The 16,183-nt window shown below is 36.0% G+C and overlaps 1 protein-coding gene across 1 annotated transcript in view; it reads right to left on the bottom strand.

Annotated features, from left to right (window-relative positions):
• Window positions 1-16,183, bottom strand: part of CDH8 (cadherin 8) — a 1,195,405-nt gene that overhangs the window by 647,789 nt on the left and 531,433 nt on the right. Inside the window, exon 10 of the mRNA XM_079908493.1 lies at window positions 7,125-7,195. The gene's annotated coding sequence lies outside the window, so the exon portion shown is untranslated. The remainder of the gene's footprint in view (window positions 1-7,124; window positions 7,196-16,183) is intronic.

The raw sequence follows: 16,183 nt of genomic DNA, 5'->3' as shown, positions 1-16,183 counted from the left end.
CCCTCTCTGATTATAGTTAATTTATGTCATGCTGTATTATTTATAAGCTAATGTAAAAAAACCAATAAGATCTATTTTATTCTCTTACAGATAATGTGATTAATTATGAAAATGGGGAATGAAATCATGCAACTCAATGCAGAACTACCCAAGGGAAGCCAGGTTTTCTCCAAATCTGTATTGCTATTTAGCTTTTCCCTGTGAATCCCTATTCAAACATACACAACTCCATTTGCACAAACACATCCCAAGACACAAATACACTTGCTTGCCTAAAGATAGAAACTAATATTGATGGACATTTGACCATGTGACCAACATGGCTCTAAGCACTTGACAGGTAATATCGTGTCTATTCTTTACAAATCCCATAAGGAATACAGAACCATTAACTCTTTTATAGATGAAAAAAAAAAAAAGCTGAAAGAGGGAAAAAAGAAGCATTTGAGAAATTAGGAAGCTAGAATAGAAAGGTTCCCAATTGTAAAGAGGTATGGAGCAAATCCCCAAATTCCACTACCATGCCAGACAGAGCAAGAAATCATTCTCAGTCTGTGTGGGCAGAGAAAAAACACAAAGAACAAAAACATACAACTCTACTTATAGATTAGTTGGCAAACAGAAGAAACATTACAGAGGGATATTATTATTTTTTTACTCTTTGTAGATGAGCAAGATAATGAAGTAGTCTGGCCAAGGAAAATTAGGTACTCAAATACACTGGAAAAGATTAAATCTTAGAATTAAGTTTGTAAACTGAAGATCAAGCAAAAAATTGCAGACAGCACTGGTGGTAAACAGATCCTAGTTTGACAGGTCTCAGTAGCTATCTTCTCCTAGGACACATTATAATCAAAAATTACATGCAGTTTCCTTTGCTTGGGTTTTCTTGTTTACATTAACTACTGGGACTCTTTAGAGCTTAGATACTATAAGGAGACCAGAGTCTTGCTGACTCTACTAACACAGTGTATGCACAGCAACTTTTTAAGAAGTGTAACAGTTTTAGCAAAGGTGCCTTGGGCATATTATCAAGATGCTATTAGAAGCATGCTGCTTTCGTAGTTATTGATTCTCATATGTATCTAGCGAGGGCTGAACATTCATACATATTTGTTAACTGGCATTATGTCATAAATATTTATGAATTACACACAAGGCCAAACTCAGCCTTGAAAAGCAGAAGGTTAATTCCCCCAAAATGTAACTATCCCTGGATCTGTGGAAATGACTACAAGATAAGGAGACTAAATGCTTAGCAAATATTTGAGAATATGACATCATCTTCAGTTGATTCTTTGGAAATATTCTACACTTACTTCAATAAGGCTGCTGTGCAGTTATTTTTGAAAATAATATTAAGAAATTACATCACACAATTATAATGATAAATAAGTCCATTAATTTATTCATTCAAAATCATTTATCTTCCTTTGTACCACCCCTAGAGGTGGCAGTTACCTCTTCTCTGAAAACATGGCTAGATTTAAGCTTCTTTTGAAATATAAATCATATAAAGGACAAAAAGTACATCTGGCATTAGTAAAAGCAATATGTAATGATTAAGCATTGATAATAGCATGCAGGGGGGAAAATAACAAAGGGCAGATTTTAAAGTTCAATGTTGATTATGAGAGCAAAACAATGACAAAGAATATGTGTCCAACAACTCCCATAAATTGCTAGTAACGAGAATAACTAACAAGGAATATGGCTGATGTGAGACATTTCTTACTAGACAAAACTGGGCACACCATTTCCTCCCAGACCAAAAAGGTCATTTTGGGAAAAGTAGGTTAGCTGGCCATCAGGATTGCCAAGAGATACTGGAGAGCCAAGCAAGGAATATTAAATTATAAGGTTTGTTTTCTTAGAACCTAGCAGAACTCACATATTATAGACATACAATGTATAATGTTTTAAAAGTAAAGACAAGGAAGCATAACTCCTGTGCTTACTGCCTAGGAATTATACTGATTGCAGTCAAATATTTACTTCTTAGAAGTGAATTAAATATTGGAAACCACTGAAAAAAATTGTGTAATTAAAATTATGAAGACTAACTGATTGGGCATCATACATTACTGCCAGCAAACTATATTTGTTTGCACAGCTTATAAACTGGTTTGATATTCATGGCAATAAAAAATATTATTCAATAATAAAATGGATGCAGAACTATGATAATACTACTACTAATAACAATGTACAACATAACACTTGGAATTTAAGTAGCTTCTCTATGATGGAGACAAAAATATCTACCTAGTAATTATAAAACATTAGGATAAGCACTAGCATATAGTTTCAATGATTTTTTTAATAACTAAGGCACAATTAATTCATTAAGGCATGGGGAATTTCTGTACACTTAGAATGAGTATTTGAGCACATCTTAAAGGATGACTAAGATCTATCAACATAGAACATGAAAAAAATAGGTACTCTTGGAAAGTATGAAGAAATGGTATGATCAGATTTCTGGACATATGAAAATACATGCTATGTTCATGGTGAGAAAAACAATTAAATTAACACATGATATATTAATTTCTTTATGGGAGAAGTGGGGATAATTGTGCCACGGGAGAGATTGCTAATATCCATTCCTTCTTTGACTGCATAATAAAAGAACACCTATGTTGCTACGGGTGGCTTTATGCTCAGATAAAACCATTTCAATCTTGAACTTCACTGGCTGATTGACTTGGCCAATGAGATGTAATAGGAAGTCATTAAGTAGGACTTCCACAAAATCTCTTTATAAAAAGGAACTCAACTGGCAGGACTTTTTTGCCCTTTCTTTTTCCTTCCTTCTTCCTGCCTTAAACATTAACTTGATGACTGATGTTCTTGCAGCCATACTTCAGCAGGAGAACAAGAGTCATAATTTAGGGAAAACAGAGTTTCAGGTTGATCCCAGTGACACTGACAACCCACAGTGTTAGGTTTGGATAGCCTCCTCCATGCTTTTAATTATGGATGAGAAAAATAAATGCATGTCTTGTTTAACTCAATATTTTTTTAAGTTTATTACAAAATTTACCTTGAAGATGTATCTTGGGGCTCATGAATTATATACATGCAATGATAAGTTTAATTCCTGGTACATATGAGGCACTTAATACCTATAGCTATCATTACTAATAACAACAAAAACAGATGACCCCAAGCAACAATAAAAACAGATGACTTCAGGAGTATTCCATATTTTTGTGTATTCTCATGATCTAAGAAATTTCTTAAAAGGTGAGTCCAAGTATGTGATAGACTGACAATATCATCATAAAACTTGGGGAGCTTCATTTAGAGGCTTAGGACCAAATGTTCTTTTAGAGAAGCAAGACTAGTTAATATTCATAGCCATGTCTGTGGAAACCTGTGGGGAAATTTGTTTGGAAATAATTCTAAATTTTTTATATGCAAGAACATTGAACACACCCTCACACTTAGGAAATGCAAACACTACTGAAGGTATCATCAACTTTGAGATTTCCAAACATCCTTCCTGATACAGAAGCAAACATCATAAAGCCTGCTGAACACAAAAATCCCAAAGCATCAGGACTTCCCTGGTGGCGCAGTAGTTAAGAATCCTCCTGCCAATGCAGGGGACATGGGTTCGAGCCCTGGTCTCGGAAGATCCCACATGCCGCGGAGCAACTAAGTCCGTGTGCCACGACTACTGAGCCTGCGCGCCTAGAGCCTGTGCTCCAGAACAAGAGAAGCCACCGCAATGAGAAGCCCGCGAACACGACGAAGAGTAGCCCCCACTCACTGCAACTAGAGAAAGCCTGCGCATAGCAAAGAAGACCCAACACAGCCAAAAATAAATAAATAAATAAAATTATTTAAAAAAAAATCCCTAAGCATCAGCCAGAACCTGCCCCATGTTCAAACTTGGCCCAACGGCCTGGGTCGGGCCTCATTCTGGCCAATATGCCCATCCTATGCTCTTCCTTTCTGTTGCTCCAGACTTGCCAACTCAAGAGTCCTAAGGTCTGGGCTTGCAACACAAAGGCTTCAAAATGAATTGCTAAAATTATTAAAAATCTGTGTGAACATTTGTTGGGATGTGTTACAAGCTACCTATTCAAAGGGGAGACAAAGGAAAGCCCATATTGAGGGAAATGAAACAGATGGTTAAAAACAAGCAATCTGACATTTCTGGACAATTACAATGTTTATGTGAACGAGAGAGAGGATAAGGTACTTTTTCCTCTCCCCCAACAGAATGTCACATTGTAGTTATCAAATAACTTTTTACGGCTATCAACCAGTTTTATTGCAACATTACCCTATAAAAAAGGAAGGCCAAACGTTATTTTTTTTAACAAATGAGAAAACTGAGGCTCAAAGTTAAGTAACTTGCTTAAATTAATGTAGGTAGCAAGAGCTTTATTTTCTTCCTAGAATTTATTACTACCAAGGTATTAATTTTCAAATGCATATTTCTCTCTCAGTAAAATATAAACCCAATAAAGTCAGCTTTTTGCTGCTTGACTTACCTCTGTACCATCTGTAACTAAAACAGTGATTGTCCCTTGGTGGGTCATAAAAATATAGCATACATGTGTTTGTGTGTGTATGTATGTGCACACACACAATATCAGAAAAAGAGTTGAACCGAGATTTTTAAAACTACCTTATTGACTTCACAACATTATGGCTTATGAGTTATTTTTGTTATCATCATGTTATCATCACAAGAATTAAAACACACAAAACCTGTCATGAAATTCAGTTCTCTTTCCCATAAAAAGGAAAACATGCAATAAACAGAATGGGAATCAAAGTTTCGTTTTATCCATAGATACCTAAGTGGCTAATATTCTAATTCAGAGCCCAATTAAAAAGGCTGAGTAGAAACTCTGATTAGAAACAAAGTCTAATTAGAATCTTTTTCCTCCCCTCAGTGTAAATAAGTGAGAGCAATATGCTTAGATATAGGTGGGGGAGAAAAAGAAACAGGAGGAGGAGAAGCAGGGGGCGGAGACTGGCTCACCCTAGAAGCAGCCTGATCTCAGATACACACTCAGGCATTTAAGCTCTGGAAAAGAAAATTTGGCTAGGGTGCTCCTTTGGTCCAGGACCTAAGATGATTGCTTACCAAACAGATGAAACAAGAAGGAAGTATATGAAATTATGAAAGAGGAATCTGGGCTTTTATCCTTTGGTAACAGTAATTCCACACATTATTAACTGTGGCCAAATCCCAATTGTTTCTGACTAATCTCATCATCAATGTGTTTCTTAGAGGATAAGGATAAAAGGGGAGGCTGCTGAAAGATCTGAAGAGCTGGTAGAGACAAATCTATCTTGTGCAAAGGAGGGAACATTTTGGAGGGTCATCCCTCTATATCATTTTCCCTTATTAATCCTATAACCAAAAACCTATAGGTGAGGAATTTCCTCTGGTTTACTGTTCTTAGGCGCAGGAAGGACAAAAGAAGGCACTGATGCTGGAGACCAAAATAAAAGACATCAGTATCTAAAATATGCAACAAACAATCTTCTTTCGGCACTCCCGTATAAAACATTGTATTTTGGCATGCTAGATACTAAATTAACATATAGGTGTCTCTCCCTTCTGGAAACTCGAACTGAGACAGTGGTATTAAAACAATATCAATGGCAATAGAAGAGGACACTGTAGAATTGAGCCAGTAATTATACTCTTCATTCAATCTGTGTAGTCTAGACAGTAAATATGCCTTTTTCAACAATAAAAGTGATGTACGTTTAATGTGTCTTGATGATTGCCTCAAGTCTTCATTTTGGTTTATGGAATTGAAAGACTTTTTAAGTGTTGGCAAGGACCTCTACATAAAATGTAGAGTTGATAGAATTTTACCAAGTACATTTTTACCAAGCCATAATTTTTATATGAGGATAAGGAATATGAGGATAAGGAAGACAGAATTATTTATCCATGGTCACACACCTTAGTTAATGGCAAAGATGACCTACAACAATTAACTGATCCTAGATTTTTCATTTTTCATTTTGTATGTTCACACAGTTAAACCACATCCAGTTCAACGTTTCTGAGTTACCATGTTTCATCCATGTACTATCACATGCATATTGGTTTACTTCCTTGACTTTCTCCAAATGGCTGCAACCAAAAATGTTGACACTTAAAGTGTAGTGAAAGAGACCAAAAATTAAAATTTACTCTTTTAAGAACTAGAGCTGAATGTCCCTCTGGGCTGGTCCTGGTCCAATGTATGATTCAAATATCCTTCAAATATGGCAAGACAGCTATAATTCAAAAATAACCTTTTCTCTATCTTCCTTCAAGCACTTTGTTAGCTCTACTCACTGTCTCACAGTTAAAATATAAAAAACAAATAAGAGAGGAAAAAAATAAGTTTCTACATTTTGTTTTTCAAAGCCACTGCTTTCAGGAAAACTATGAACATCCAGGCATAGAGAAAATGATTGGAAGAAAATAAATAAAAGGACAAACAACAAATGGATAATGAGCAAGTCTCGTCTCCCCATCCTCCATTCTACCCCTTGCCTGAATTGTGGTGGAAAACAATGTTTTTCTGTTAAGGCCGTATGGAGAAGCAGGTTAGAGCAGAGTCATCAATATGTTCTTCGTGGAGAAACACACACACACGCGCGCGCGCGTCTCCTTTCCGGCTCCCAGAGTGGAGTCTTGAGATTACAGTGAGACATGAGAGCGGGAAAGCCTGCTTGGCCAGGCTACACCAATTGAAAAAATATCCCCGGGTGGAAATACTCATGTCCCAGCAGGGTACAGAATCTATATAGCATTTTAGTGCCTCCAAGTGGTAGACCTATGTAGTAAAGAACACATTCAAAACTGAAAGATAAGAAAGTAAAGATTCTGGCATATCTGAATGACAATCTATGCTCACAAACTGGAGAATAAGAGCCATCTGCCTTCCCAACCCTAAATTTATGTCCAACACTCCAGAAATGAGACTCAGACATCCAGCTTCCAGCCAAAGAAACAAAAAAAGTCCAAAATAGTCTGAGATTAAGTTTCTGACACCATGGTGTTATACTAAAGATTTACAATGGAAATAAATTTGATTTAATTAATAGAGATACAAAAAGAAAAATATAAGTTTGCGAAATGGGATTCTTACCTGACACAGAAGCAAATCTTCTCTCAAGATCCAACTCTCTTTGACAAATTTTTCAGTTCTCTAGATGACTTCTGCCAAAAAAAAATGTATCAATCAATCATCTACCTTGAAATATTTCTTGTCTGTCCTAGAAGCAAATTGTTTTACTATCAGACAGACTGACACTGATGATGATGATGATCTCTGAATATATACATGCACATTAGAGTCTGTTATAAAAGTATATAGAATTTATAGTCTGATGATCCTGTTACAGAAAAAAAGCATATGTACCAACATATTGTATAATTTCATTTCCCTTCACTATTACATCTTTGTGTGTATTTATTATTTGATGCCATAAAGCTTATTTTCATTGACAAAAAATTAAAATAAATAAAGTTAAATGGAAAATTAAAAAATTGTTTACATCAATGTTATTCCACCTTTTTATGAACTGAGTGAACCTGCTTTTACTGAGCACACAGTTTTCTAAACCTCTCAGGCTCCCACCTGACCCCAGATGCCCCACATCTGTCAACATCACTTCTTGAAGAGAATGACAGAAAGGAGAAATCTATGAATCAGAACATTCTCTGTATCAGTAAACGTTGTGTATGCAATAGTGTGTTTATCATAAAGGTTGACAGATATGAACTCCAAATAGGAAATGCAGAGAAAGAAAAAGTGGGAGCCCATCATTAAATTTCTTGGTAGAATTAACAAGTTGGAGAGCAAAATACATTTTTTTGTGTGTGTGTGGTACACGGGCCTCTCACTGTGGTAGCCTCTCCCGTTGCAGAGCACAGGCTCCGGACGCACAGGCCCAGCAGCCATGGCTCACGGGCCCAGCCGCTCTGCGGCATGCGGGATCTTCCCGGATCGGGGCACGAACCCGTGTCCCCCGCATCGGCAGGCGGACTCTCAACCACTGCACCACCAGGGAAGCCCCAAAATACATTTTTGACTCCTCTTTCTAAGCAAGATTACCCACCTTTTACATAATCTGAGGATACCCTTTCAGAGAATTCAAGGTACTTTTCAATTCCATTTGTATTTTTAAAAATTGAAGTATAGTTGAATTATAATATTGTGTTAGTTTCAGGTATACAGCAAAGTGATTGTTATATTTTTTTTTCAGATTTTTTCCATTATAGGTTATTACAAGATATTGAATATTAATTCCCTGTGCTTTATACAAAATCCTTGTTGCTCCATTTGTATTTTTATGGCTTAATTTTTGACTTACTAATTAAACAGCAAACTCTACAAAATCAATGACTGTACCTATTTTCTCTGCCTTATAATCACAGAAATTATGATAGTCTACATGACACATGCAAATGCTAAATAATTTTGAATGGATTTTTAAAATTATTTGTTTTCTAAGTTACAATTGCTTAACAAACAGCCATTTGGAAAATAATCAGTTAAGAGTCAATATCATAATATATATTTGGCAGAGATGTATTGTATATGGTCTTGTTAGTGTGGGACAAAAAGCCAAAAATCCTTTAATGTCCATACCAGAAGTAATATTTTGTTTCTGCAAAATAATTGGGAACATTACTATACTGATATTATTGATTTTATAAACACTGACTGATATTACTTTTATTTACATGTAGTTCAGCTTTCCTGTTAGGAATTTTCATTCTTGGGGTTAGAGACTAAAAAAAGCCACATGATTCACTGAAAAGCGAAGAGAATCCATAGTCTGATGATCCTGTGACAGTAACAGAGCCCCTTACCAACCTTGATATGAAAACTCAGGGTATTATTTCATAACACTGATCGTCATTTTCTTAATTAATAATACAAGGATACTGAACACAGCAACACTGCACTGATTACACAGCTAACCGGTAAAACTCCTAGATCTGTATATGACAGGTGCTCAATAGATACTACCCCCAGTCCTCTCTTGTCCGCATTTTTAAAAATCTTCCCTTGGGAATTTCTCTTCCTATGTGACAGAATAAGTTCCCTGAGAAACAAACCTCCTACAGGTAACAAGAATAACTCCAAACAAAATTTTTTAAAAAATTTTATTTGAAAATGTATTATCTTTTGTACAGAGTAGGGAATCCCAGAAAGGAGAGGAGCAAATAGAAAAGAGGGCCAAGTTCTATGTTTAAACTCTGCCCAGTCGTTCCTTGTCTCTTCAACCATATTCTAATATTTTGAAAAGGTCAACCAAATTAAAACAACCCTGGACCTATCAAGAATAATGGTATTATCCCTACAGATTCTCAAACATTAAAATATTAATAAGTCAATATTTAAACAAAATTATGCCAAGTTTGACAACTTAAATGAAATGGACAAATTCCTTTAGAAATCCAACATACAAAATTAATATAAGATGAAACAGAAAATCTGAATAGCCCTATGCGTACTGAAGAAATTGAATTTGCTATAAAAAATGTTACCCAAGAAAATGCCAGGCCCAGATACTTTTATTGATGAATTCCATCAAACACTTAAGGAATAAATAATCTTAATATTACACATAAACATTCAGAATATAGAGAAGGAACTTTGAAATTCATTTGATGAAGCCAGCATAACATTAATATCTAAAACTTGGTAAAAACATTTTTACAAAGTTACAGAGATGGCCAAAAAGCACGTGAAGCAATTATCTCAACGTCACTAATTATTACAGAAATGCAAATCAAAACTACAAAGAGGTATCACCTCACACCAGTCAGAATGGCCATCATCAAAAACTCTACAAACAATAAATGCTGGAGAAGGTGTGGAGAAAAGGGAACCCTCCTACACTGTTGGTGAGAATGTAAATTGGTACAGTCACTATGGAGAACAGTATGGAGGTTCCTTAAAAAACTAAAAATAGAACTACCATACGACCCAGAGCATATACCCAGAGAAAACTCATGAGCATATACCCAGAGAAAACTATAATTCAAAAAGAGTCATGTACCACAATGTTCACTGCAGCACTATTTACAGTAGCCAGGACATGGAAGCAACCTAAATGTCCATCACCAGAGGAATGGATAAAGAAGATGTGGTACATATGTACGACGGAATATTACTTAGCCATAAAAGGAAACAAATTTGAGTTATTTGTAATGAGGTATTGTTAGAGTCTGTTATACAGAGTGAAGGAAGTCAGAAAGAGAAAAACAAATACCGTATGCTAACACATATATATGGAATCTAAAAAAAAGGTTCTGAAGAACTTAGGGGCAGGACAGGAATAAAGACCCAGACATAGAGAATAGACTTGAGGACATGGGGAGGGGGAAGGGTAAGCTGGGACGAAGTGAGAGAGTGGCATGGAAATTTATACACTACCAAATGTAAAACAGATAGCTAGTGGGAAGCAGTCGCATAGCACAGGGAGATCAGCTCGGTGGTTTGTGACCACCTAGAGGGGTGGGATAGGGAGGGTGGGAGGGAGATGCAAGAGGGAGGAGATATGGGGATATATGTATATGTATAGCTGATTCACTCTGTTTTAAAGCAGAAACTAACACACCATTGTAAAGCAATTATACTCCAATAAAGATGTTAAAAAAATCAAAAATACAAAATGAGTGATTAAATATATAATAGGACTTTTGACATGTAAATTCTGGACGTAATACCCATTTTCTAAACAGGGGAGAATAAGGCCAACACCTAGAAGGAAGGGAAAGAAAGAGGAGGGAAGTGAATGACAGAAAAAAGAGAAACTGTGATTACAAATTCATTTAAAATTCCAAGTCTCATTGTGCCTGCTCTCAAACCGCTTCTACCTCTTCCAGTGATGTGATTCAGTGAGTCTAAGGTGATTGAGCTACTTAGAGTTGAACTTCTCTCACAATCAACCATCCATAACTAATCTTTTGTATATATGCATGTATCAATTTTCTGGAAATTTCTTTAAAAAATTTTAAATTTCTGAACATAGCCTATTTGATATTTTCAATAAACGGTGCTTAATCATTGGACTTCCATATCAGAAAAATATATCTTGCCCTCACCTCTTACCGTACTCAAAAGTGAATTCCTGATGGACTGCATATCTAAATATGAAAGATAAAACAGTAAAGCTTCTAAAGGAAAATATAGAACATCTTTATGAAATGAGGTAGGCATATACATACATACATATATATAATATAGTCACCATTAGAGGCATACTAAAATATTCATAGTAACACAATTCATATTAACCAAGAATGGGGAACTTATGGGGTGTGATAATGATCTGGTTCTTGGTCTGCATCCTGGTTACAATGATATGTCCACTTTGTAAAAGATCATCAAGCTGAATACTTACGGCCCATGCACTTTTCCCTATATAAAACATAGTTCAGTAAAAAATAAAATACTAAACACATACTAGTCAATGAATACTATCTATCATTATTATTGTTGTTACTATAATCATCTACGTCTTCATCACAAGTGATGGTCTGAAAAATGTTTAGTAGTCTCTGCACTTTATAATTGATGTTTTCATGAACACATATTTTAAAAATCGTCATGCGCTTAATGGTTCTCTGCTCTTCTTTAATGTGAGTTCCTTAAGGCAGGAATTATGACTTATTCTGTTTTTTAATTTATCTATCACCCTAAAAACAATATTATTGAAAGAATCCGTGCGCGTGCGTTCATGCACGTGCACACACACACACACACACACACACAAATACTCAAAAGGAATCCCTCCCATTCCCTTAAATTCTGAATGCAGGTAGGGAATTTTAAAAGACACATGGTAGAAATGACCATCATTCTTCTGCAGAGCTCTGACATTTATGTGGCACTAATATAATCGTAAAAAGTAACACAGTCATTATTAAATCATCATTGGTTTATTTGTTTCATTGTTCATTGGCTGAAATTTGCACTATATGCAGTTAGAGACTTAGGTGCACAACATTTTATCCCCAAAAGTAAAACAGAAGCACCTAGAGAAGCTGGAGTAATTACTATATATTTTAAAAGTGCATGTGTGTAAGCACTAATGTTCCCCTGATTCTCTTATTACATGATTTAGCCTTATTTCTTTCCTTTTTTTTTTTTTTTCATTTCCACATGCGCTAAGGAGTATTTCTGTGCTGAATGTATAAGATACAACAGCATTCAGATAGAATTCCAAGCACTGCAAAAGGTCTTTTTACCCTTGTTTATTATTAATAGTAATGATAAAAATAACTACAATTTATTGATCACCAAACCTATAGCCACTATTATGGTAAGAGGTTTATATTAAGCATATTTTTATTCTGGTATATTTTTTTATTTCTACAAACAGATGTCCAAGGTAATACAAAACTTACTCAAGGTCACAGAGTATAAATAAGTAGCAGAACTGAGATTTAAATGCTAACTCTGTGGACTCACTCTGCATTTCAAAACAAAAAATCTAATTCCAGAAAATCTTACAAATTACTTTTTTCCTTCTATCAGTTTTTCATCTCTCTCCTCCTCCCTCCGTCTCTCCCTCTCCTTCTTCTCTCCCTTCCCATCGTTCTCATCTAAGACATCGTTCCATGCTGGTGATCAAAGAGTTTATATTGTGGATTTAACAAAAGCTCTTTCAAGATAACCTGGAATGTCTCTGGGCTGTCAAGAGGAAACAGTCTAAGCAGAGGAAAAATAAAGAGCAGAGCACAGAAATGAATGTGAATGATGACGAATGAATGAATAAATACAGGAAAAGAGATTAATGAATACTAAGAAGAGGGAACAATCCAATTTGGCCTGAGTATAAAACTGATTAGAGTTTGTGGAGGAAGATGGGGTTATCTTGAAAGCATTCCATCACTAACCTTGGCCTGAAGACTTGATAAGTACAAAGGTTACAGTTATATCCCTACTCCTGCTCCTCTTGGAAGTAGGAACAATGAAGCAGAGTGGACCCCTCATTTGATAAATGACACCCTCATGAGAAAAACAAACCAGTAAGAGTTTGCTTTACAGCAGACTCTGCACACTTCCCTCCAAGTAAGTTCAAACATCAAGGACTCCTCCCACCTGCCGTTTACAGTCCAGGTGTGGCTCTCCAGGGAGCTGGGGTATGAAAGGGAACATTTACAGCAAGTGTCTTGTTCCTTCTTTCTTTCTCTCTCTCTTTCCCTTCCTCCCTTCCTTCCTCCCTCCCTTTCTTCCTTCCTTCCTTCCTTCCCTCCTTCCTTCCTTCCTGTTTTCTGAAATATATATCTTGACGGTAACTCTAGGAATGAGAGCATGAAGATGATATGGTAAACAACTCAGAGATAGATATCAGCAATTCTGGTTTAAAGTTTCAAATATTCTGCCCTAATTGTTTGCACAATATATTGAAATTCAGCATGTCTCAGTTTCCTTTATTAATGAAGGTAGGTGAATTCCTGCCATATTCCTGTCATTGTGCATTACCTCAATTCTCATCAAAATTCTCTGAGGTAAGTACCATTATTTCCACCATCTTCCTGAAGAGAAAATTGAACCAGAGTGAGGTCGTATTACCCCAACTGTCGAATTCAGGATGTTAAACAAGGTCACTGTCTTGAATTGTCTATGGTATCACACAGACTTTGGTATTACCAAGACTCTAATTTACTGGTCCATTTTTTAAAAATATGCCACAATGATTATTTCCAAGCCATCAAATGATATACCTAAGGAAAATATTCTATGATTTGACAGCCACTGTGATAAACAGAAATGTAAAATCCAGTTGTCCCACAAATGCTTTACAGTTTCCAAGAGCTGACCTAACCTAAGTAGTTGGAGAAAAAAATTAAACAATTTGGTGGTATTTCCGTATTCTGTTGACACTGCTTAGATGCAAATGATCCATTTCCATTCAACTAATTGTGCACTTGCAAAGCTTCCTGTCTTTGTAGACAAGGTAGGCAGAAGGCTTCACTGGCTAAACCAAGCTACGAGCTGAGTTCTCTGGTTATCAACGTTTTCCACACTAGCCATTTCAAAAGAAATCTGCACAGTAGCTAAAAAAATGCCTGTTGGGAAGCCAGAGGCAAAAACCACCTCTCCTTAAATGAGAAAATATGTGACCAATACACTGCTTAAAATTATAAATTAAAATGCCGTTGGCAAGTCTGGAAGTAAAGTAGCAACACCGTTATTTTTGACACTGAGTGTACTATTTATTTACTACTAGAAGTTTTAAATGTGAGCAAAGAAAATGATAATGAAAATTTGTTGGGAACAAACAATGCATGGGATGGTAAAATGAGTTAAACTTTATTGATACTTACCAGGTCCTGTTTACTTATATATTTTCTAATAACATCCTTATGAGGAAGGTGCCTATATCATATCCATTTTACCAAGGGGGAAACTAAAGTATATAGAATATCATTAATTTGGTCTTTGGAGAAACACAAAGTCAAGCCCAGGCGGTCTCACCTGGAGCTTATGCAATTAGGTACTACACCATAATACCTCGCAGATAAGGGACTCCAGTCATTATCTCATTTAATATTCATGATAATATTATGAAATACGTATGACCAATATTATCTGTAAGGAAGCAACATCTCAGAGCGATTGGCTTTCCCAAGTGACAAAGCTAATAACAAGTCAGAGAAAGATACTGACCCAGAAGGTAATTTTTTTTCCCCACTAACATTGATTATTCTGAATCATTATTTTTTGTCTTGTTAGGGAATAATTATTCCTCTCTGAAATCAATGCTGTGAAAACCTATGCCTAGTCATTGAAGGAAGGGTGGTAAGTAAGATGTTCAGGCTAGCACAGTTTAATCTGTCATAGTTTCCAAATACCTTAAAACTTCCAAAGCCTTACCCAAGGAACTTACCACTGCATTTGCATTCTCTTTCAAAGAAATCTCTCATGTGATTTGCGCTTTGTCCCCAAATGACAAGTTGCAAATGAGGTATTTTCCTTTAAAATGTTTTCAACTTGGGGAAATAATTTATCCAAACAGGGGATCCTCTTCACTGACCCCAACACACAGGAACTAGGGAACTTTGATCACCAAACTATACTTTCTTGCATTTCAAAGAAATACCACAAAGAAAATTAGCATTGCAAGATGTGTACTTGCAGTACAGAGGAAGAATGTTACTATTCTAAAGCTTTAGTATCTGGCAAACTGAGTAATCACAGGTGATTCAATGTCTCTGGCATTTACATCCCCTGGACTTATATACTGATCTTGAATTAAAAATTGTATGCCTATTATTTATTGAATCTTAACCTTGATGAAAATGTTTAGCAGTAAAGCGATGGGCATCGATGATGATACGGATGCATTCTTGCCACATGGCTAATTGAATATCACATGTGAAATAAATCTGTGACCTACTGACCCCTTTTCCTGGTGATGGTGATAATTACAAGCATGCACATAACCTCTCAACACCGAGCAGACAATTTTCACTTTCTAGAGGCTGAGCTTTACATGCGTTACCTCCCGACAAATGCACACACAAACAAAAAATCCATTTTTATTATAAGGTTTAAGTTTTTTCTTTGCTCTTTGGAGTATTCAAAATTCTAGTAGATATCTCTAAGTTACTGCTGAAGTTTCTGCCTGATGAACCTAGCACTGGTATAATTCTTGATGTTGAGTGTGAGCAAGACAGATACCATTCCTAGCATCATGGAATCCAACTGATTCCAGTATTTCTTCCTCTTGAAGAAATCTGGTAAGTTGATGCTCATGTCAACCACTTTTACTCTAAAACTAAGCACAGGAGGTGATTCTTCCATAAATATACCTCCACAAGAAATTTGTGCTATTTCTATTTACTGGTGTATCCTTCCTATTTCAATAATAGTTTCTAATTATCCTTTTCTCTGGTTAATTTTCCAATCAGTCCAATCTCTTGGGAAGAAACTTGACCCAGAAAACCTAGATACTTTCGAAGTTCAAAAAACATTGCTGTTTACATAAATGTGGCACGTCTACCCTCTTGGCCCCAGGTGCTGTGACAAAAATACTAAAGGTGGTTTGACATCTGCATACTGCTAAAGAAAACATTATTCATGATGCTTGTGGAAGACTGTAAGAAGACTTTACTTAAGGGGGGGCCATCACAGAGGTAGTGATAGGGACGACTGAAATGGAGTCTTACAGTGCAGAG

Source organism: Stenella coeruleoalba (assembly GCF_951394435.1).
Source record: "Stenella coeruleoalba genome assembly, chromosome: 20".
Lineage (NCBI taxonomy): Eukaryota > Metazoa > Chordata > Mammalia > Artiodactyla > Delphinidae > Stenella > Stenella coeruleoalba.
The sequence above is the reverse complement of the archived record's forward strand: the minus strand, read 5'-3'. Positions and strand labels throughout refer to the sequence as shown.